The 22,354-nt window shown below is 34.9% G+C and overlaps 1 pseudogene; it reads right to left on the bottom strand.

Annotated features, from left to right (window-relative positions):
• Window positions 1-1,265: 1,265 nt before the first annotated feature.
• LOC109207601 lies at window positions 1,266-13,103 on the bottom strand (annotated as a pseudogene).
• Window positions 13,104-22,354: the final 9,251 nt, after the last annotated feature.

The raw sequence follows: 22,354 nt of genomic DNA, 5'->3' as shown, positions 1-22,354 counted from the left end.
TATATATATATATATATATGTTGTAAATTATTATTATATATTTATGTAGTATACAAACATCGAACTGAAAAGAAGAAGAAATATTATGAACAGATATACTATACTAGTATAATATATACCACTATATAGTATATACACACACACTATGTATCACTGTGTTATATATATAGCATACAAATATTGAATCTGGGAAAAAAAAGAAATATTATTTACAAATATACTATACTAGTATAATATATGCTAGTATACACACTATGTATTACTGTGTTATATATATATAGTATACAAATATTGAACTGGAAAAAAAAAAGAGAAGAAATAGTATTAACAAATATACTATACTAGTATAATATATACTAGTATATACACACTATGTATTATTGTATATTTTTTTGGATAATGTTTCCTTCAATATATCCAATAAAAATTTGGGTCTTCTTAATTTGATTGATTAATTTTGCACAGTTACAGAAACATGAGACTTTTTTATGTATTAACGTGGTTATGAAATATTGTTATAATTGTCATCAATAATTAACAAAATGGAGAATATTTAGGGGCTAATTATGGGGAGAAATTCAAAAATAGCCAGATTTACCACTGGTCGTTGAAAAATAGCCAAGTTTCAAAAGTCATCGAAATTTAGCCACTTTAAATCTGAGCGAAAACACTGTTCAAAATCCGGAAAAATACGCCCGCAAATTTTACGGGAGTTCCAGCATAAGTATGCTTGAACTCCCGTAAATTTTACGGGAGTTCCAGGATAACTATGCTGGAACTCCCGCAAATTTTACGGGAGTTCCAGCAAGTATAATTGTCCAGTATAATATACTGGAGTTTGGAGCAATGGTGCTCCAGTCTCTCGCAAATTTACAGGAGTTAGCAAAGTATACCGGTCCAGCATAATATGCTGGAGTTCATACACAAATGCACCAAAACTCCCGTATATTATACTGGACCGGTCCTGTTGCAGCAAAATAGTGGCTATTTTTCATTGACTTGATAAACGCTGGCTATTTTTCACTGACCAGTGTGAAAACTGGCTATACCATGATATTTTAACCTAATTATGGGATATGTTATTCCCCTTTAATAGGAAATCTGGCGTACTTTCAGGTTTATTTTTATAAATTTGTTGTAGAATATGTTATTCTATTATTAGTTGTAGATTATGAAATATTTTATAAATTCCTAAGTAATTATGAAAATTTCCCTAAAAAGTAGCTCACCACCAAGTCACCTGCTACACCTGGGGAGAGGAGGAAGACGCTTAACCCGCTGTATCTCACTTTCATCCAACCAGTAATGAAACCTCTATACCAACGAGAAAACCAAAGAGAAAAATTGAAAAGAACCAAAAGCATTTTCTGTAATCTTTTCTATCCACAGTATAAGCGTGAAGGAATTGAAAGCAATATGTGACACACTCAACTCTATGCTCCAAATGGTTTTAAACAGGTCAAGAAGTACTAGCAGCCAAGATGCTAAGCCTCAGTAAACTTCAGCCGCTCCATTATAAGTAGGTACTCTTTGTCGTTTCTCCACATACTCGGATGGAAACCAACCTGCCTTCCCTTTGCATTGTCCTTCCGACCACCCTGATTGAGTTACGTGAATAGTCTCATTACATCTCCGAATAATAACAGTTTGAGAAGTCGAATAAAAATGCTATACGGGACAAGAGAGTTTAAGGGCTTGTCATTTCCCTTTTCCATTTACATAATATTCTATATTTGTTTGTATGAGAGGGGCCAAAAGAAGAAGGGACAGAATTTTAGAATGACATAAACAACCTTGCGAACAACAACATAATCACCCGCTGCCAAGCTTAGCTCCTTTTCTGATTCAGCTTCAAAAGAATGAACCGCCTGTTTGACAGAGGCAAAAAAATTATGACCATGCTTCATTAATTACCTAACTTATCAATAAAACAGTAAAAACTACACTAATAAGAGTATCTTTAGAACACCACAGTTTAAAAGAGCTCAGACCAGCAATACATCCTGATTCTCAATCAGCTTTTCCTCAGAGATCTTTTTCAAATGTATATAATTAAAATAAATCATTAGACAACTGTTGCTAAAGCAGACATTACCTCGGTCAAAAAGTATTTTGTTTTCTCAGGTATATGAGTTGGAGGGTTCACAGGAAGTAAGGCTACAGGAGGAGCAGCCTCTTCCGCTGTTTTTCAGAAACTATCTGTACAAATTGCAAAATGTCGTGTTAGAAAAAATTAACTAGGTGTAAAGCATAACTCCAGATAAATGAGGACAGGAAACACTCACCTCGGCTTCAATATTACCCAGAATAACAGCAACTCTCTCATGATAAAGCCTCTCTGCTTCAACCTGCAGATGATAATACTCATATTAACCACAGTTTGAAAATGGTTGACTATGGAAAAAAAAAAGTTTCAACTCCATGAGAAGCAAATGTGCACCAGCATACATACCATTGCAACAAGCCTCTGATATGTAAGCCTCTCCTGCTGTGATTCTACAGCAGCTAATGCTGTCTTTACCTAGTACTGCCATGTTGGCTTTGAGTTCCTGCATTTTAGTTTCTGCTGCGTGCAGCTTTGCCACATTCTCTGGGATGGGAGCTTCCCTCACCCGAGCTTGTCTTCTAGAAACTTCGGCCGCCTGCTTACTTTGTATTCAATACTAAGGATGTCATGACGGTGCAAATAGTATGATATGACAAGTATCAACCACTTATCATAACAGTCTTAAAGAACAGGAATAATCGTTACGATAACCTGTATCTCTGCCTCTTGTCTCATTTTACTGTAACGCTGCGCAAGATGACGAGCATCCTCTAAGGGAGAACCAGCTACCATAGCTCTCAATGGTTCTAGTACCTGAAAATCCAAAAGCTCATTTCAGTCTGCTACGTATGGCTGAACTATGAAGTACTGAATGCAGGCTTACTGTATCAAGAAATGTGCAGTATCTTAACAAGGAATAAGGCAGTACCCCTAAATGTAGGTTCCGGACACAACCCGATTTAAAGCCTTATAAAAGATAAATTCATCACAAATAACGAAAGTGAAAAAGAAGGTAGTGAACTAGCATCCTCCTATTAAACAAATCTTGCGTAGAATCCGGACCCAGTTTGCTACATAGTCCTGATTAATGATGTCACAAATTACAGAAGTTGGCGAGAATACTGGTTGATCTTTCCACAAAATAGTTGCAACTTTGTAAGAACTGAAGAGAAAAAATTTCTTTACTGAAGCAAAACCAAGCAAAGCATAACACAATTAATCATTTGGAAGAATTGAAAAGATTGAATTCATTTACTGCACTAGAATCAAGGCCATCACACCATTGTTAATCACAGGAGGCAGGGACTAATGAGTTCATTTTATCCAGTTTCTTTTTTTACAATATGTTCATATACGAGCAAGTATTTGCACCTTCATGCATTCCCATCCCTGTGATAGTGGATAGCTCCGCATATACAGCACCAAGCCATGATTCTTTACGTATGTTATTTATCTTTCTTTTTGGTTGGGGAATAGGGTGATTATAAGCATATCCTTACACAAACCATCCAGAAACCAGTAATAAAGAGAAAAGCTCCAAGCACAAGAAGGGCATACAGAAGTCACATCTTTCTGGCCACGTATATGGAGAAAACTGGAAAGGAAAATGAGAATATCTTTTGGTTTTCAAGGGAACTGTTAAAGCAATTTTCTTTATGCATTTGTTACTTGCTACCAGCACCAGAACTTAAGACTGTAATCATTGATTTCTTTGTCTTCACAGTTTCATTAGCAGTCTTTCCCACAAAAAGCAGCTATACGCCTATTCGTGTAAGGATATAATGGTCTTAGGCTAGGCTGAGTCTAAACTACTACATTGATAGCCAGTAATCCATTGACTTTTAGGTCTAGAGGAAAAACTTTTATCTAGCTCATGCAACTCTAGCAAACTAATAACCCATATATCTTGCTTGTAATCAGTTTTCTATGACATACTCGTGATAATCTTTCATACTTAAAAATTATATGCATATAAGAGGAAAAATTATATTACCAACCTGACTGAAGAACAGTTTGTTTAGATCTTCAACCTCCTTCTCTGCATGCTTACGAGCATCACCGTAAATAGAAGCAGCCTTAGCTAACACCTCGTCATTGGGATTTTCAACTCCATATTTGCAGCAATCTTCTGACAATTTAGTTCCTGGATACCATTAACTTCCATAAAATAAGTTGAGAAACAAAAAAGAAAAAGAAAAAGCAACCAAAAAGAAAAAAAACATGCCCCCCCCCCCTCCCCACACCCCACGAAAATGGGAGAGAGAAGGATGGGGCTCGAGGGGCATGCTTAAGAATTTCACAATTTCTAGCCTATCCAGCAGTATCCAGAAAACAAGAAAGATAACATCAAGGTTAAGGATAATCTTTCCTTATCCTAAAGAAGGCATAAAGGAGTACCAGAATCTTTTGGAGGTATAAAGAAGGCATAAAGGAGTTGCAGAAGACAAAATCAATATTTTTATCCAATGCCCTAAATATGGCCAGAGAATCATGACTACAAGAAAGTTCCATTTGCAGGTAGATCTATTTATACAAAATAGACTTCAAAAGTTTTACCTGCTTCTATATGCTTGTATCCTGTAGCTGTAAATGCTTCAGCTGCCTTAACAATCTCTTTCTGAAAATCCTGCAAAATTAGACAAACACAGATATCCTAACTTCAGACAGAAAGGGAAACACAATGAGTTCAGATCAGAATTAAGAAATGAATTTGCCAATTCCACAGCTACAAAAGACAAGATATAGGAATGTAATGCTCTCCACTAGCATGCCATTTATCTTCTCAACAGTAGTACATTGTCTTGTGCATATAATAAAGCACCTCGAAAGGTAAACAACAAATTGTCAACCAACAACAATAACAACCACAAATGGCAATCCAAGTGTATATGAAAAATATGTTAAAATGAGTCAAGGCCAAGAGGAAATAGAAAAATGAGTACATGTGAACAAGCCAAGCTGAACAGCTCGGGCTGATAGAACAAGCTAAGCTTGACATCATTATTATGCTCAACTCATCTAAGAAGAAGATCGAATGCATCTTACCAAGCCAAGAATAAATTATAGTAGTCGGAGAAGAAGTAATGGAAATGACTAGCAAGCATGCTAAAAGTATCTTGAACGAGGTCAAGCTCAAGCTGATTTAGAAAAGTGAATACTTGTCAATGAGCCAAGCACATTATGACCAGCTGAGCTAGGACAAATTCAGCCTTAGCGGGCAAAAATATAGGCCAGCTAAAAATCACAACAGAACCGACCATTTAATTCAGCATCTTCAGACCATGGAACACTGACGCGGATATCAAATAAATAAATTCTTGGACCGCAACCACACGCAAAACATGGTAAGTAGTTATTCTGAATATCTTTCTTTTGATAATAGTTATTCTATATTTCTATGATTCTACGTATATGATCTACCATTAAATACAAAATATTTTACGGCGTACTAGAGAACAATATGAAATATTCTCCAATATACTCCCAAGTAAATTTAATAAAGCTAGACGTCCAACTAAAAGAGCTAAATCACTCACTTTTTAGCATTGTCAACTATTGGCAAGACGCAGGAAGAGAAAAGTGAAGGCTTTGATATGACTAAAACAGTATATCAGCAATTCTTTTTGCATATGTAAGTTGCATTCTGGAAACGGGTCTAAATACGTAAGAGAAGGTATAATTTCCACGACTAATCATGTAGCTCGCCAAGTCTCTAGAATAGCAAAGCTCGGTAAACTACACAAGTCCAGTTTCAGGCTATATGATGAATTAAAGCATTTAAACAAGCAAAATTAACTCAAATAGTACATCTAAAGCATGGTATAAGTCTAAGTCTACCCCGACGTGTCAAAATCTAGTATACACACGGACGCTCATCACCTCGTATGTTCGTAGATCCTGTAACACATAACATATACTCCTTCCGTTTTAATTTAGATGAGATAGTTTAACTTGGCACAAAGTTTAAGAAAAAAAAAAGAAACTTTTAAAACATGTGGTCCTAAAAGCTCAAGGGGTAAAAGCTTTGTGGGGCCATAATATTTGTGTGGCTATAAAAGCTTCTCATTAAGCATAAAGTGTGTAAAATAAAAAGTTCAAAGTTAAATTGCTTCTAAATATAGAAATGTGTCATTCTTCTTGGAACGGATTGATAAAGAAAGTGTGTCATTTAAATTGAAACGGATAGGGAGTAACAGATAGAACACTTACGGGGATAAGTTCCCTATTACAAGGTTAGACAGGAGACTTACCTCGTTCCGAGATCCAATGTCGGTTCCTACGCTGCTCTAACACCTCAAACCAATGCTAAACAACCCGAAACTAGCCAAAGAACACGCAAACCAGTCAAAACATACTCAAGAACCCATAAAATCAATTAGAAATAATTCACAACCCCGCACGAAAAGTCAACCCCTTGGAGGTATTGTAAGATTAGCAACTCTTTGAAAGATTAAATGTGCGTGTTTTCTCTGGTGGTGAAGCAGGTGGTTGTGTCCTTGGGTGTTTTATCTCGGTCTCCAGCCAAGTAAGCTCTTGCCATAACTTGTTCACTCTCTACTAGGCAATTTATTTTATCTTATCCAAAAACAAATTGCCACTTTATGTTGCCACATCCGACAAACACTGTAATCAGCATTTATAAAATGTTTAAGATGGAAGACCCATTGTGAAAAGCAATAGGTGTGAATGTGATTAGCAAAGTGAAAAATTACAGTAAATAACACCTCTTCACTGAATAATCATGCTTAGCATGTTTCTAATAACTCAATACCAAATCACTGACTTATCAGTGGATCATTTGTCTCCAACCAAAACAAAAGCATTACTGTTAAAGTAACTACATCTAAATTAAGGTAGTTTTGAAGCGTATTATGAAGTCTTTTTCTTTGTCTACATCAAGTTGAACATCAGAATCCTATGCATTGAAGTTCCCTATAAATACTCAATGCATACAGACGGTCATCTGTTTCACCAATGCATCGTGCCCCAAGATGAATAATTGCTTTTGCTGTATCTCCGTGGCAACCCATGTCTCTCAAACTTCCTTGACTAATTCTTCAAGTTTTTCTTCTTGTTCAAGTTGTTCAAGACGAGGTAGTATCCGTTAACTAAATATTGTTCCACTCACATGAATGTTAACTTCATTTGTGATCAATTAGAAGAGTATAACCCCGTACGTAAATACGTCTCGTTGAGGTGTCGCAACGGGAGAAAGTCAAAAAAGAGTACATTTAGTTTTAGCGAATGTTATGTACTCTTTTTTCACTTTCTCCAGTTGCGACACCTCAACGAGACGTATTTGCGTACGGGGTTATACTCTTCCAATTGATCACAAATTAAGTTAGCATTCATGTGAGTGGAACAATATTTAGTCAACGAATACTACCTCGTCTTGAACAACTTGAACAAGAAGAAAAACTTGAAGAATTAATCAAGGAAAGTTTGAGAGACATGGGTTGCCACGGAGATACAGCAAAAGCAAGTATTCATCTTGGGGCACGATGCATTGGTGAAGCAGATGACCGTCCGTCTGCATTGAGTATTCATAGGGAACTTCAACGTATAGGATTCTGATGTTCAACTTGATGTAAAAAAAGAAAAAGACTTCAGAATATGCTTCAAAACTACCTTTCTTTGGATGTAGTTACTTTAACAGTAATGCTTTTGTTTTGGTTGGAGACAAATGATCCGCTAATAAGTCAGTGATTTGGTATTGAGTTATTAGAAGCATGCTAAGCATGATTATTCAGTGAAGAGGTGTTATTTATTGTAGTTTTTCAGTTAGCTAACCACATTCACACCTATTACTTTTCACAATAGGTCTTCCATCTTAACCATTTTATAAATATTAATTATAGTGTTTGTCGGATGTGGCAACATAAAGTGCCAATTTTTTTTGGATAAGATAAAATAAATTGCCTAGTAGAGAGGGAACAAGTTATGGCAAGAGCTTACTTGGCTGGAGACCGAGATAAAACACCCAAGGACACAACCAAATCTGCTTCACCACCAGAGAAAACACGCACATTTAATCTTTCAAAGAGGCAGCTAATTTTGCAATACCTCCGAGGCTCTTCTATCATCCTTGGAGCGCTTTTTAATTTTTGCCTTTGACAACACTGTTGTAAATCGTCTTTGCAGCCACCTACTCTCTTCATCAGATAATGCTGCCAAGTTAGCTTCCTCCCATAACGGTCTCTAACTTTCATTTTTTAGTAAATAACTTCTCATGGAATCTCAGTACTTCTGCCATCCACCTTAATCTTGGCGATACAGTTGTATCTATTGGTGGGCATTAGCCATCCACCTTAATCTCACTATCTTTGGTCTATGTTTAGCTCACACCTGGTTTTAAATCTCTGTATGTAGATGTGCCGCAATCAACTCCTATATATGTTTTTGAACTGGTCGCAAGTCCGAAATCACACAGTATAGGATCAGTTGTCTGCCCAATAAAAGAAAAATGAGTGTAACAAATTAACTCTACAATTTACTTGCATAAAAGTGGACTGGAAAATTTTACCTCATTTGAAAGAATGTTTGCTGGCTTTAAATCCAGGATACACGTGTTTGCAGTTCTGTGTACCATATGAAGGGCATACGCGACGCCCTTCAAAATCCTTTTAACTTGCTCCCAAGTTAGATCTATAGCCAAAAACGTTTTTACATGTGAACAACTATGCAAGAAAGATTATTTGAACAACTAAAATAGTTAAAAGAGATACCTCCTATTCTTGTTTCCAAGTCTCCGCCAGGTATCCATTTTGTAATAAGGAAGCACTCCTCACGGGTCTTTCCATAACCCACGAGCGTGGCTACATTTTCATATGGTAAATTTAATAGATTGCCAACTTCAATCTGCACAGTTTAAATTTTAAGTTAAATTTATTTAACTCCAGAGTCACTTGGAAATAAAAGCCATTACTGAATTACCTCAAAATATGTAGAAGCATCAGCTCGAAAAGCAAAATTTAAATGCATAATGACCCCGTTTCAGTTCCCAACCATTGGGTTCTTCTAGATAAACTCTATAGACATAAAAAAAAAAAAACAGAAGATTGAGGAGGTCCACTTTCTTGAATTGAAGTTATCCAACGCGGATCCAACACTCTTGAAGAATAATTGATGACTACTTATTGGCATGCAAAATTTAAAAGACATTAGAATCATAATTGTTATTGAACTCAAAAATTGCATGTTTGCAACAACAAGCAGTTGTGTCTTTTTAGTGCCTTAGCTGAAACAGAACTCAATGTGGATTCCTTAATCAGGGAGGTCACTAGGTTGATTCAAAGAGTTGCATATCAGAGAAATCCCTTTGATTAATTAATCTCATGTATTCGTTACCATCCTAAACTTCTCGAATTCTCGAGAATTGCTTGAAGTTATCCTGTTGCGGTATAGAATCCTTTATATTTTTGAAAGCAAAATTTTCATATTGCGTATGTTGAGTTACCTCCTTTGAGTTTATTGGCACGACTATAAGAGCTAGCAAGTGCTTATTTTTCCTGTAGTAAGAACTCGCTTAAATTAAATGTGCACTTTTAATTCTTTTCTTAACCACTTCTGGGAACAACATCTGCATTTGTGAAAGAGGAAATTGTATGCTCCTACTCGTTAGAGGTTACACCTCATTTGAAACTCCAATCTCTTTCTATTTCAAACAAACACTTCGGCAAACCTCTTCAACCCAAACTTACAACTAGGAACATATGCAGAGCAGCAGAACAATGTATTTTAACCAGCTGGTGAAGGATTTTAGGATGGCAATGGAGATTAAAACATATTATACGAAATGTTTTAAGAATAGAACTTCACCATCAGGCGGCCGATTGATTCAAAGAATAAAATCAGGGTGATGGAAATGGAGAAAAGCATAACCCAGTATATCATAAGTCTTGTATTATTTCTTTAGTAGAGTTGTACTACATATTTGCAGTCTCGAATAGCACTTGTTCTAACTTCAAATGCAAAACTAGATGTGTATGCATTGTATGAGAACTCCTTAGTTTACAAAGATGGAGAAATAAAGTCGACACACATGGCAAAACCACAGTCCATATGCATACAACTAGTTATACTATATTTTCAAGTTCAGAAATTCCATGCTTTCTTGCTTTTTTTTTCTGCTATAATTCAGCGAATTCACCAAATAAGTTCTATTGAGAAAACATTTTTTAATCCCGTTGACTACCTTGAATGTAGGAGACTTATTTTAGGAGATTCGATTCTATTCTAGAAGATGAAGGTAGCAGAGATGAGGATGTTGAGATGGATGTGCGGGCATACCAGGTTAGATAAGATTAGAAATGAGGTTATTCGCGACAAGGTGGGTAGGCCCCTATTGAGGACAAGATGCGAGAAGAGCGGGGCTTAGGTGGTTTGGTCATGTGAGGGGGAGGAGCACAGACGCCCCGATGAGAAGGTGTGAGAGGTTGACATTTGAGGGCCTACGGAGAGGTAAAGGTAGGCCAAAGAAGAGGTGGGAAGAGGTGATTAGGTAAGACATAGCGCAGCTTCAGCTAACCAAGGACATGACCTTGATAGGAAGGTATGGAGATCGAGGATTAGAGTAGTAGAGTAGTAGAGTAGGCAGTCTAGAGTGTTCATAACAGTGGCATTGGCACGCAGTCTCGCTTTCTGTTGGTAGTAGGTTCTTATGACTAACCGTTGTTTTCTTCCATTGTTGATCACCTTACTCTCTTGCTGTCTTTATTTTGCTTTTATATGGCTTTTGGCGTTGTCCCTTCTTGCCTATATTTTCATTAATGTGGTGCTTTTGCTTTCCTGAGCCAAGGGTTTATTGGAAACAGTCTCTCTATCCTCACAAGGTAGGGGTAAGGTCTGTGTACACACTACTCTCCCCAAAACCCACAGTGTCGGATAATACTGGGTATGTTGTTGTTGTTGTTGGTATCATAGCCATTGGCCTATTACTGCCTTTTTGAGATGAATTATCTCCCTGGCAGCATTAGGGTTTCGTTTTATCAAAGAGGTCGAATTTTATGTCCTGATGGTTGTCCGCAAGACAAACTTCTATTGGGTTCCGGTGAGATCTACATTATTTTACCGGGAATTTCAGAAGGTCGCATGCCTATTCTAACCCTTCCCATCTAAGTTTTGGCAGATTCTGACCACACATAATTTTTCCGGCGAGATCAGGTAGATTCTATCTCTGGAAGGTTATTTCTGTATTTCTGAATATCCTTATTCGGTATTAAGGATTATTACTTGTTCAAACTATGAGTGATACAAAAATAGATAATATTTTGATGTCTCAAATTAGTGTTGTTGCACCGTGATGACTTGGGTATATTTGTTAAAGGCCAAAAGTGAAGTTTTCTCCTGCTTTCAGTCGTTTAATAAGATGATTTGTACTCAATTTGAGACTAAGATAAAAAATGTACGAACTGACAATGGCACATAATACCTAGATAAAAAAATTGGTGCTTATTTGGAGTCTTATGGGATAATCCACCAAACAAGTTATCCTTATACTAGTGCGCAAAATGGAGTTGTTGAAAGGAAAAACGGGCATTTGTTAGAAATAGCAAGATATCTTACGTTTACCATGAATCTATCAAAACCTTACTACGGAATCCCCACAATAGCTGTCTATATCATCAATAGAATGCCCAGTGTTGTCAAAGCTCTAAAAAGCACTCTAGGTCAATTAGGGCTTTAATTGCAAAGCACATTTTAAGTGTGGGCTTTAGTTAAAAAATGTGCAATGCAAGAAAAAAGTAAAAATATATATATATAATTTAAGATAAAACTAACAAATTCATGAAGATTTAGACTGTCGTTGATTGTTTTATGGGGCACAAATTGATTTAAACGATAGGGAGCAGTTTAAATATGCAACTTACTCTCTGGTCGATCCTTAATGTAAATTGAATAGAGCATGTCCGCGTGAGCCCAGAGAGACATATATTGGCGCAACAAGCTTTTGACCTTGAAGTTAAAACTCAAATCTTGGGGTTCATGATCCTATTAGTCCATAGAAAGAAAGAAAAAAGTGTTACAAGGTGTGCAAAATAACAAAGAATGTGATAGATAAATATGTACGCAGAGATATTTTACTTCGAAGCATTTCATAATGAGCATGGAAGTGGCAGTGTGCTTCACATCTAGTATTGTCAGAGTACTTCTACCGCGACGGTTGTGAAAAAGACTAAAAAGAAAAGTAGCAATTTAAAAAGGTAGTTACAAATAAGAGTATCAAAGTTTTTAAATAAATCTCAACTTTGAACATAAAGTGGACTTACTTAGTCTTATTAGTAAACTGAATCCTCCTACAAAAACCGCAATATGAATTGACCTTAGTCATAGGGTAAAATGAAGTAAAGCTTATTCAAAGTTCGTAATCATGAAATTAATGACACGATTAACTCACAAGTCGTCCATGAAGTACGTTTCATTTCCTAGCAGATCAGATAGTCTCTGACAAGCAATTTCCATCTTTCCTATCAACTGTAAAATGTAATTTGTCATTTGATTTAGTGATTTTTCTTTATCAAGTTGATTTAGTGGAAAGTGTATTTATCTTGAACCAACCAATAACGAGAAGAAGGATTTTTAAAAGGGCTCACTTACATGTTGTTGTAATTGCTCATCATTTGTAATTTCTAATCTTACTTTAATTTCTTCCATAGCATTAGATATCCATTGATGCTCATCAGGAAGGTCTAGCAAACTGCATAAGCATCTTGCAAAGAAATTAAATGTTCATTCATGGCTTGTTTTCTATCATCTATTATTTTAAGTATCTCTACTTCCTTTGTTGACTTCTCACGATCGTTTACACTTGGCTCCAGTGATAGTCTTGAACTACTGTAGAATTCCAGATCCTCGTAGAGTTGATCTTCATTCTCAAAACGCGGAACTGATAAAATGAAGTATGTTAGAAAAAATGTTAACATGATTGGCAGATTTTTTGGGGTACTTTTGTCCCCCATTCATACCAAGGAAGAGAACTATAATACAATGTTAAATTACCTATGCCGTCATCATTGATGTGTTTTGTTTCAAAACGAACCAGATCCTCCATTGCCATTAAGTACAATAGCCAACTCATGGATTTATGACAAAGAGTTGGCATGTTTAATCCACCAGGTCTTAGATAAAGTACCCTGCAAACCAGAAATGATAATCTAATTGAAGTAGATTGTAACAGAAATAATCAGTCAACAAGTTGCAACAATTCTCGCACCAGTGAAAGAAATTTTAACTAGCGACTGATTAACATCATTGAATTTTGATTGTCTTCAAATCTTCAGCTTGGAGTCCATCCAAGCCGGGTTGCTTTTAGTTGCCATGATGCCATCATATCTGAATTCTAGAAGGTTTGTTTTGAGTGTTTAAAGAGAATTTTAGGGTGACTTCTCAGTTTGAGTCTCATATTCATCCTAAATACCATATTCGTATGTTTAACCAAAAAAAGAGAGCTTTAGTGTTACGTACAATAGCCAAGTCATGGATTTATGACAAAGAATTGACATGTTTAATCCACCAGGTCTTAGATAAAGTACTCTGCAAACCAGATATGATAATCTAATTGAAATAGATTGTACCGGAAACAATCAGTCAACAAGATGCAATAATTCTCACACCAGTGACAGAAACTATAACTAGTGACTGATTGACATCATTGAATTTTGATTGCCTACAAATCTTCAGCTTGGAGTCCATCTAAGCCTGGTTACCTTTAGTTGCCATCATATCTGAATTCTAGAAGGTTTGTTTTGACTGTTTCAAGAGAGGTTAGGGTGACTTCTCAATTTGAGTCTCATATTCATCCTATATACCATTTTCGTCGTATGTTTAACAAAAAAGAAGAAGAGAGTTTTAGGGTTAAACATTATTTCTGATTCTTTAATACCATCGAACGAGGGGCACGCACCATATTTAAAGTTAAGGGTGCACTAGCACCTGCAGGTTGTGGAAAAAGTCTATACAATGTATAGATAAATCATGAAAATTATTGAAGTTAAGGGTGTACTAGCACCTGCAGGTTGTGGAAAAAGTCTATGCAATATATAGATAATTCATTAAAATTGTCTATGTACGTTAAGATGGGCATCCACAATCAGAAAAGACCGGCAGGTGCATTGGATGAATGAGAGCATCTCTAGGATTTCTACATTTGTGTGCTGGAAGAAGCCCCTTATGAAGCAAAATTATTTAGTTTTTCTCCAACTTATGCAGTGGCCATCACTTCTTTTTTCCTTTTATTTTCTTACATTTTCTCTTCGCTGATAGGCCTTAATTTTTCCTTTTATTAAGCCTCAACTTTTTCCTTTTACATTCTTCTTCCCTTTCCTCCTCCTCTTCTTCAAACACACAGTGCTTGAACCTAGCATAGAGTCAAACACACATTTCTTCTTCACTGTATAGAGTCAAACACACAGGAAATGTACCAACATCAATTACTCCTTTTCTCACCAGCAACAGAACCCACAGTGCTTCGCTGCCTACCTGACCACGGTCCAGATCTTTCTGTAGCTATTTTAGCCTGTCTCTCTGTCTCCTAAATTCAAACAAACTCAAAATGCAGGAGTCCTTTTATTCGACTACCTAAGAAGCGAAATAAGAAGCTCCGCCACTCATCATTGCCTATAATTCCCACTAACCTTGAAACTCTACTTTCCATTAGTTTGGATGTGTTTCACTTTGCTATGTTAAATGGCATTGAACCTAGGCCTAGCACAGAGTTCTCTCACCAAATCCCTTTTCTAAAGGTTCAATTTCTTTTTCTGGAAGTTCTTCTCAAGGTTATATCTTTGTAATTCCCTGTTGGTTCATACTAATTTCGAACATCAACTATCACATATCTAAACAAAATGGAAGTAAGAATCACAACTCATTCTAAAATAAAAAAACTCAAACAGAACATTATACTTTTTTTTTCCTTCAAATTACAACTACATGACCAAGTAGGATTTATAAATAAAAAGCTAAAAAAAGACAAAATCAAAATGGACATTAATGCAAGTGCCGAACCTGACAAGGAAAACCAGTTATTTCAATGAATTGACTCTGAATTTGCGACTTTCAGCTTTGGTTTTCGCTCTTAGAATTTGGTTTCCCTTTCTCTTTTGGAGTTTTACAATGGAGATACCGTTGGTTTAAATAGAGAGTAAGGGAGAAAGATAGCCGTTGGATCAAAAATTGATCCGACGGTTATCGTTCACTAGTACTCTCTCCATTAATGGTACAGCAATAGAGGGCAGAGCTTTTAAACGGAAATGGTGAAGCCAGTTCTGTGGAATGCTTGATTATGGACGATTTTTTCCAAGAAAGGGAAGGGAGGAGAGTGGTATTTTGGGAGTTTATTTTCTGGCATTAGCCTATTATGTTCACTTTAGGGGTGGTTTATTTATCTCTAAAAAACTACTCCCTCCGGTCCAAAAAATAAGTGATTTTTCTAAATTTTAAGAATAAATTAAATTTTTTTTTTCTACATTGTCCTTGAAATAAATAGTGTTGGAATATGTATTAGCATGTTTATGTGAGATAGTAAAGGTTAGTATGGTCAATTCCATTGCTAATTAATGCTAAAAGGTGAATTTCTTAATCTGTGTGAAAACATCCAAAAAATCACTTATTTTGGACCGGAGAGAGTACCGAAAATGGTTAGATTTATCTCTTTACTTTCGGAAAAAAGTTATATTTATCTCTCCGTTTCGATTTATTATTGAATATAATCCTACCATTGCACTATTGCTTTAAAATTAATAGTGTGCGATGTTATCAATTAGTTGAAATAAATAGTCATTGCATAAAAAGAAGAATAAAAAGAGTGTACAATTACAGTATAATGCAAGTGATTCGTTTTATTTTTTGTAATTGTACACTCTTTTTATTTCTTCTTTTGATGCAATGACTATTTATTTCAACTGTGCATTTTTACTTTTTTAGGTAAAATCTGGTAAAAAAATATTTTTAGAGCACCGTAATTTAGATATATATAAAAATTATAGCCAAAATAGTTAATTTTAAACTATGTATTTTTATAACTTTTTAGATGCCTTGACTATTTATTACAATTGTATAAATCTTTATTTTCAGGTCAAATTCAAAAAAAGATTAACTTAAACTTTATTATTTTTGGACAAATAAAATTATTTAGCCTAAATAATGTAGTTCTATCCAAGTTTTATTATAAATTGTATTCGAAAAAAATTATCTAAAAAATAATATTCTTAAAAAGGTAAAAATATATTTTATTTTTCAAAAATATGCCACATATACAGAAAAATCCACGTGACAGGCGAGTGCACCCACTCTTTTTTCCATATCAGCGTCTAGGGGGTAACGCCTCTCATAAAGCCAAGTTAAGGGGGTAATTAAGACCGGGCATAGTTCGGGAAGGATACAAATAATCTGAGCCAAATTTAGGGGGGATTTAAAGTATTTTGCCTAGAAAAAATTTGGAGTCCGGTCCGTGACCATTCTGACTGCCTGAACTATATGCAGCAGCGTGCTCTCCATTTTCAGAAAGAATCCCTTGATATCTTGATGCTATCTGTTCAATATATCCAATATTAGGGCCATAGATATTATTACTATTTTGAACATNTCCGAAGAAAGGGTCGCACCCCAAAGGGTGTGATGCAGACAGTTTTCTCTGATACAAGCATTAATGACTGCTTTCATAATTCGAACTTGTGACCTATAGATCACACGGAGATAACTTTACCGTTGCTCCAAGATCTGTTAACTGCATAAATATTTTCAATATTAGGGTCAAAATGCTAATTAATCTTCTGACTTTGTGCTTTTTGAAGTATACTATTTCATTTTTATGTTTCACCTGAGCATTTTCCATATTCTCTTTTGTTTAACGGTCTCCGTGTGTGTATAAATCAAGTTTGGCTCCATCCAGGGCAAAAATAAGAGCAGTCCGGTGCACAGCACAAGAGGTGTGATGTAGAATCCGTTTGGCCAAACTGTCAAAAAATGCTTATTTTGAGAAATGCTTCTTTAAAAAGTATTTTTGAAAAATTATAGTTTGTGTTTGGCCATTTCATTTGAGAAGTACTTTAATAAGCAAATTGTATTTGGACAATATTTTCAAAAAGTACTTTTGAATGTCAAATTATGACAAAAAAAAGTACATATTCAATGTATAAGTAGTATATTATTTAAGAGAGAGAAATAAATTTAAATATTTATTATAAAAATATAACTAATTTTTCACTTTATTTAATTGGAATATAAAATATAAAGTAAAAATATATATTAAAATTTTTAATCAATAGAATAGCTATCGAAAGAAATAAAATTAGTTATCCGATGTTACTTACTGTTTACACGATGATTTAAATATATCGAAATATAATTCAAATAACTCATATACTTAACATGGTTAATGTAAAATATCAAAATGGAGTAAAAAAAAATTCAGTAGCTAAAGAATTTTTTATATTTTTAGATAGCCTACTAAAATGAGTTTTGAATTAAGAATAATATTTTCAATTACATTATTATTAAAAAATAATGTTTTAGAAACTGAAATTTTAAGAAAGAAATATTTTTTTAAGAGATATCAACACATCAAATAAGAGTACAAGTAATAGTAAAAGAGTTAAATCTTATCCAAAGAGTCATTTATTGTCTCAATATTTGATTGTTTTGCCGTAAATATGAGTTATTATTTTGCTTCCTGACTATTTTTAGGATCCAATGACACTGGCAAGAATGGTATTAATTTTTTTCATGTAGTTAATATCCAATGATTTTCTATATTTACTGTGAAAGTATAAATTTTAAGATTATTTGCATACAATCAAAATAACTTAAATATTTGACATAATTAGTGTCCGCGCATCCGCACGAGTACTAATACTAATTTTCAAAAGGTATATCTCAACCAGTTAAAACAACAACAAGCCTCAACTATATCTCAACCAGTTAAAACAACAATAAATGGCCTGATTAGTCAACTTCTCTTCTCATTTTTCACCTTGCAAGTTATCTTAATTCCAATTTACCCTCTTTTTTAAAATTTTATATAAAAAACGCATCGTGACCAAATGTTGCCACTAGAGAAAGTGAAAGGACAGAGAAAACATAATGTTAGTAAGGCAGGATAAGAATGTTCTTGTAACAGTAAAAGAGAAATACTTAAGTATGTAACAGTAAAAGAGAAAAGCTGTTAATTGGATTATGATAACAATTTCTTTATTGATTATAGCTGGATGTCTGATTGTACAAGTATTGCTTCAGTTTTTGCCCATTAAATAGTGTTCTTCAAGTTTGTCTATGATCTTTCTACCTTATGAAGAACAAGAATTCTTGAATTACTAAATATATATATAGATATATAGGTCGTGTAATTGTAAAAGATAGTCCAATTTCAAAAGTAATAAAAGATAGCAGAAAATTTTGATTCAGGTTATAATATATGCTTGGAGAGAATTTTTTAACTTAAAGTAGTGGCAAATCTTTGTCATAAGATAAAAACATCTTGAAAATTGCTCAGGGAGCATGAGAGGCACACAACACCTTGTCTACAAATGAAACAAACAAATATTGAGTATTGTGGAGTTTTTTCCTGACTACAAAATCTAGCATACTTTTGGTTGAATTGAAATTTGTATATTATAGATCTTTTATTTTACTAGTTTTTACAAGATACGAAAAAGTATACTGTTAAATTAATGTAGATGTTTTTATGTTTAGCTTATAACTCCACGATCTCTGGTATCTCTGTACAGTAATGTTTGACATCCAATTTCACTTTCTACAGAAGTAGTTGCTCCAAAATCGCATAGTACTGGATTGTCATGCTGGAACAAAAAAAAATGTAAACAAACATTTTATTTATAGAGAAGTATAAATTACTTGCGTACGAATAATTTAGAATATTCAGTACCTCATCTAAGAGAACGTTTCTGGCTTCAGATCACACAAAACACTGTATCCGATTCTATGCACCGTATAAATTGCGTACGCCAGACCTCTTAATTTTTTTTTAATCTGATACCAATTCAAATGTGTGGCAAAGAGAGATGATGTGTAAGCTAGATGAGAAAGTTTAGACAAAAAAATATGAAGACAAATACCTTCCATTCTTGTTTTTAAATCTCCACCGGGCATCCAATCTGTGATTAGGAAGTCCACCCATATGTTTTGGTCGAGCTGCCATGACCCTCATCCACAAGTTTGATTACGTTCATATATGAAAACGTTTGCAAAGCAGTTGTTTCAAACTGCACAAGCACATTTTCAGTTACAATAATAAGTCCAGTGTCATTGAAGATATACAACAAATTATTGAATTATGTCAAACAATAATTGTATTACCTTAATATGACTATTTCTAGATTCGTTTTTAGCCACTTTGAAGGCATATTCACCAGGCAACAGTTCCCGTTTATTTCCTGGTTCCAAAGTGACTTTGTAAACATTGCCAAATGCTCCAGAACCTTGAGGTGCTCCTGAATTAACTTGAGCTAACAGAGTTGGATGCGCCTGGAGTGCTGTGCAGCTGAGCAATTATGTGGAGCAGTTAGTGCGATAACTAACAGGATCAGATGGACTAGCTTGAAAAAGTTTAGATTGTCGTTTTATCGTTTTATGTGGTTTATATGTAGACAAACAGATAAATCAAAGAAAGGGAGAGTAAAATTTGCTTTGCTTGAAACAATAATAGCTCAGGAGAAAAAGAATAACTTAACACATCCAAAAAAAAGAATAATTTATTTCACACTTTTCACTAATTCATCCTTGAGAATAATTGCCAAGTTTAGGCTATTGTTCCATAGGACTGGTGCACCTACTCTTACTCATTTCTCTTGGAAACCGAGTGACATTAAAGTCACCACAAATTACCCTAGGCTCGACAGAGAGCCTCTTGACAGCGGATAACTCAAGCCACACAGTATCTCCATCTTGCCTGTTTGTTGGACCCCAAATAGAACATTGAAAGCCATTCCTTGTCCCAAATAATCACAATACCCCCCCCCCCCCCTTTTAGTGCCTTCTGTCTCTAGTGCTGCAAAAACTGCTATTCTACCAGGTCCAAGGTGACTAATAAACTGTTAGGGGAAGTGTTGTAATTTGGTTTCTTGTAAACATAAAAAGTCTGCTTTCCATGTCCTGAAATGGACCTCTAGTAAACGTCTCTCCTTAAGGCTATTTATGCCTCTTATGTTCCCTGACAGAATTTTTAGTTTCATCGTAACATCAAAGAGGGGACTTTCTTACCTTTTCCCTTGCTTGTGCCATTGTCGCATTTGATATTAAACACCAGATTTCTGGAGCTCCCAATTCCTTTTTGGCCTTCGTCGGGAGTTGGAAGAAGATGCCATCCTGGAAAGATCCTTTTAGGATTGTGTACACCCTTTAATTTTCTGAATTAAGTCAATGATCATATTTTTTTACCTCCGTCTAATTTTCTAAATGAAGTCAATAATCATATTTTCTACCCCTCTGTTTTGACTCCTAAAATGTCATTGGTTCCTGCGAATCCATAGAGATTGCTTTGTTCTGTCAGTATGGAGTTGTTGCATGGTGTTCGGGTTCATCTTCTTCGGAATACCATGCAAGTGAATATCAACATTTGAATGGATATCAATAGGTTCGACCTGTGAGTGATGTGGATTGAGTTCCGGGATAGGGTCAAGGGAGCTGAATTCAAGTACGTTCATGGTTGGTCTATCAGAGTAGTTAAAGATTGGTCTTTGAGATTGGGCTTGAGTGGTGGGTTGAGCAGATTGAGGTTCTTTTTAACTATCGGGGGAGTTGGGTTGCAGTTGACCACCCCCAAACATCTTTTTATTCTTATTTTTATGAAAGGGTAAAGATTCTATTAATGAGTATGAAGAAGGTACAAAAGGAGTACACCACAAATGAGAAATCCTTCTACATGGAATTCAGTAGATCTAACAGTGAGTTAATGCTTAAAGTAAACAAGTGGCAATTGCCTAGTTTTAGATTCAGATCAAAAAAATATGTTTTGTGAAGTGTTGATTTCCAAGAGACTTCGTTTCTCTCTTGTAAAGCCCAGTACATTATAGAAACGGGAGAGGAGAGAGGGGGGAGGGGGGGGTCTTCCCCTAAAAAGAAGCACTCCGTTGACATTGTTGTGTTAAGTGCTTGAATACAAATGGTGTACTTATCACCTTTTCACAAAAATAAGTGATATTCAAAACGCTATAGTTGCTAATGAATTATATGAAAACTTAAAACATCACTTACTGGTTTGCTCCGTGATGAACCATGCATGCATAATGTTTGCATGAGTCCATAGTTGGATATGTCTTTTCAGTATGGTACAGATATTGACGGTATAGGGAGGCAGAGTCCATAGTTGGATATGTCTTTTCAGTATGGTACAGATATTGACGGTATAGGGAGGCAGTGGACTCTGTTGGCACACAAAAAAGATTGTGTCAGTATTTTGATGTAAGACAGCAACATATATCAAAATTATATCTCATACATGTGTCATGTTGAATGTCATGATTAGTAATGTTGTAGCAGCAAATTTGGCATCCAACAGTGTTGAATTCACCATGCCTTTGCACCCGTCAAAAAGGAGAAAAAGAAAATCAACAATAAAAAGAAAAGTTAGATATAAGAACATCACATTATGTTCATTTTAACTTTAAAGATCTTAAAAGTTAACTCACGTGGTATATTCATCCATTTTTTTCCTCCTACCAAAGATCAAAAAATAAATGAATGAATATTAATGTCCACAGGGAACTAGTAAAAGAAAATATATCAGAAACTAAATTAACAAGATTGCTCACTTTTAAGTTAATTTTGTATTGTTGTGGGTTCAGGCATGTTGAATTTAAGGCCTTAAGGGTGCACTAGCATTCACTATAAACTTTTGACGTTTGAATATTTGACTTTGTATTCAATATGAACTTTTAAAGTTTTGTTATTTTGTATGATATATGATTTGTAAAAAGATAGCTTAAAACCAAACTTTTATAAGTGGTTTGCATTTATACTATACATTTTTATGTAAACTTGTTTTTAACGCTAGTGTTCAAACCATCTTGCATGTATCTCTACCGTTTACAAAAACTTATATAATATTTAGAAAAATATTTAAGGTTAACATAATATTATTTAAAAATTTCATCACCCAATAATTTCAAGTTTAACATGCCACTCAATAAAGTGTCAAAAACATTTCCAAATAATTTTAAACATTAGAATAGTACAAATATATTTTAATAATTTGGTCCACTTGGGAAATTTATTTTTTTAGGCGCAACAATTGCTTTAATGGCCTTAGGCTTGAGCCGACATATTTATTTTAAATTTAGTAGATTGCGATATTTG

Source organism: Nicotiana attenuata, unplaced genomic scaffold, assembly GCF_001879085.1.
Source record: "Nicotiana attenuata strain UT unplaced genomic scaffold, NIATTr2, whole genome shotgun sequence".
Lineage (NCBI taxonomy): Eukaryota > Viridiplantae > Streptophyta > Magnoliopsida > Solanales > Solanaceae > Nicotiana > Nicotiana attenuata.
Note: the sequence above shows the minus strand (reverse complement) of the source record. Positions and strands in the feature narration are given on the sequence as shown.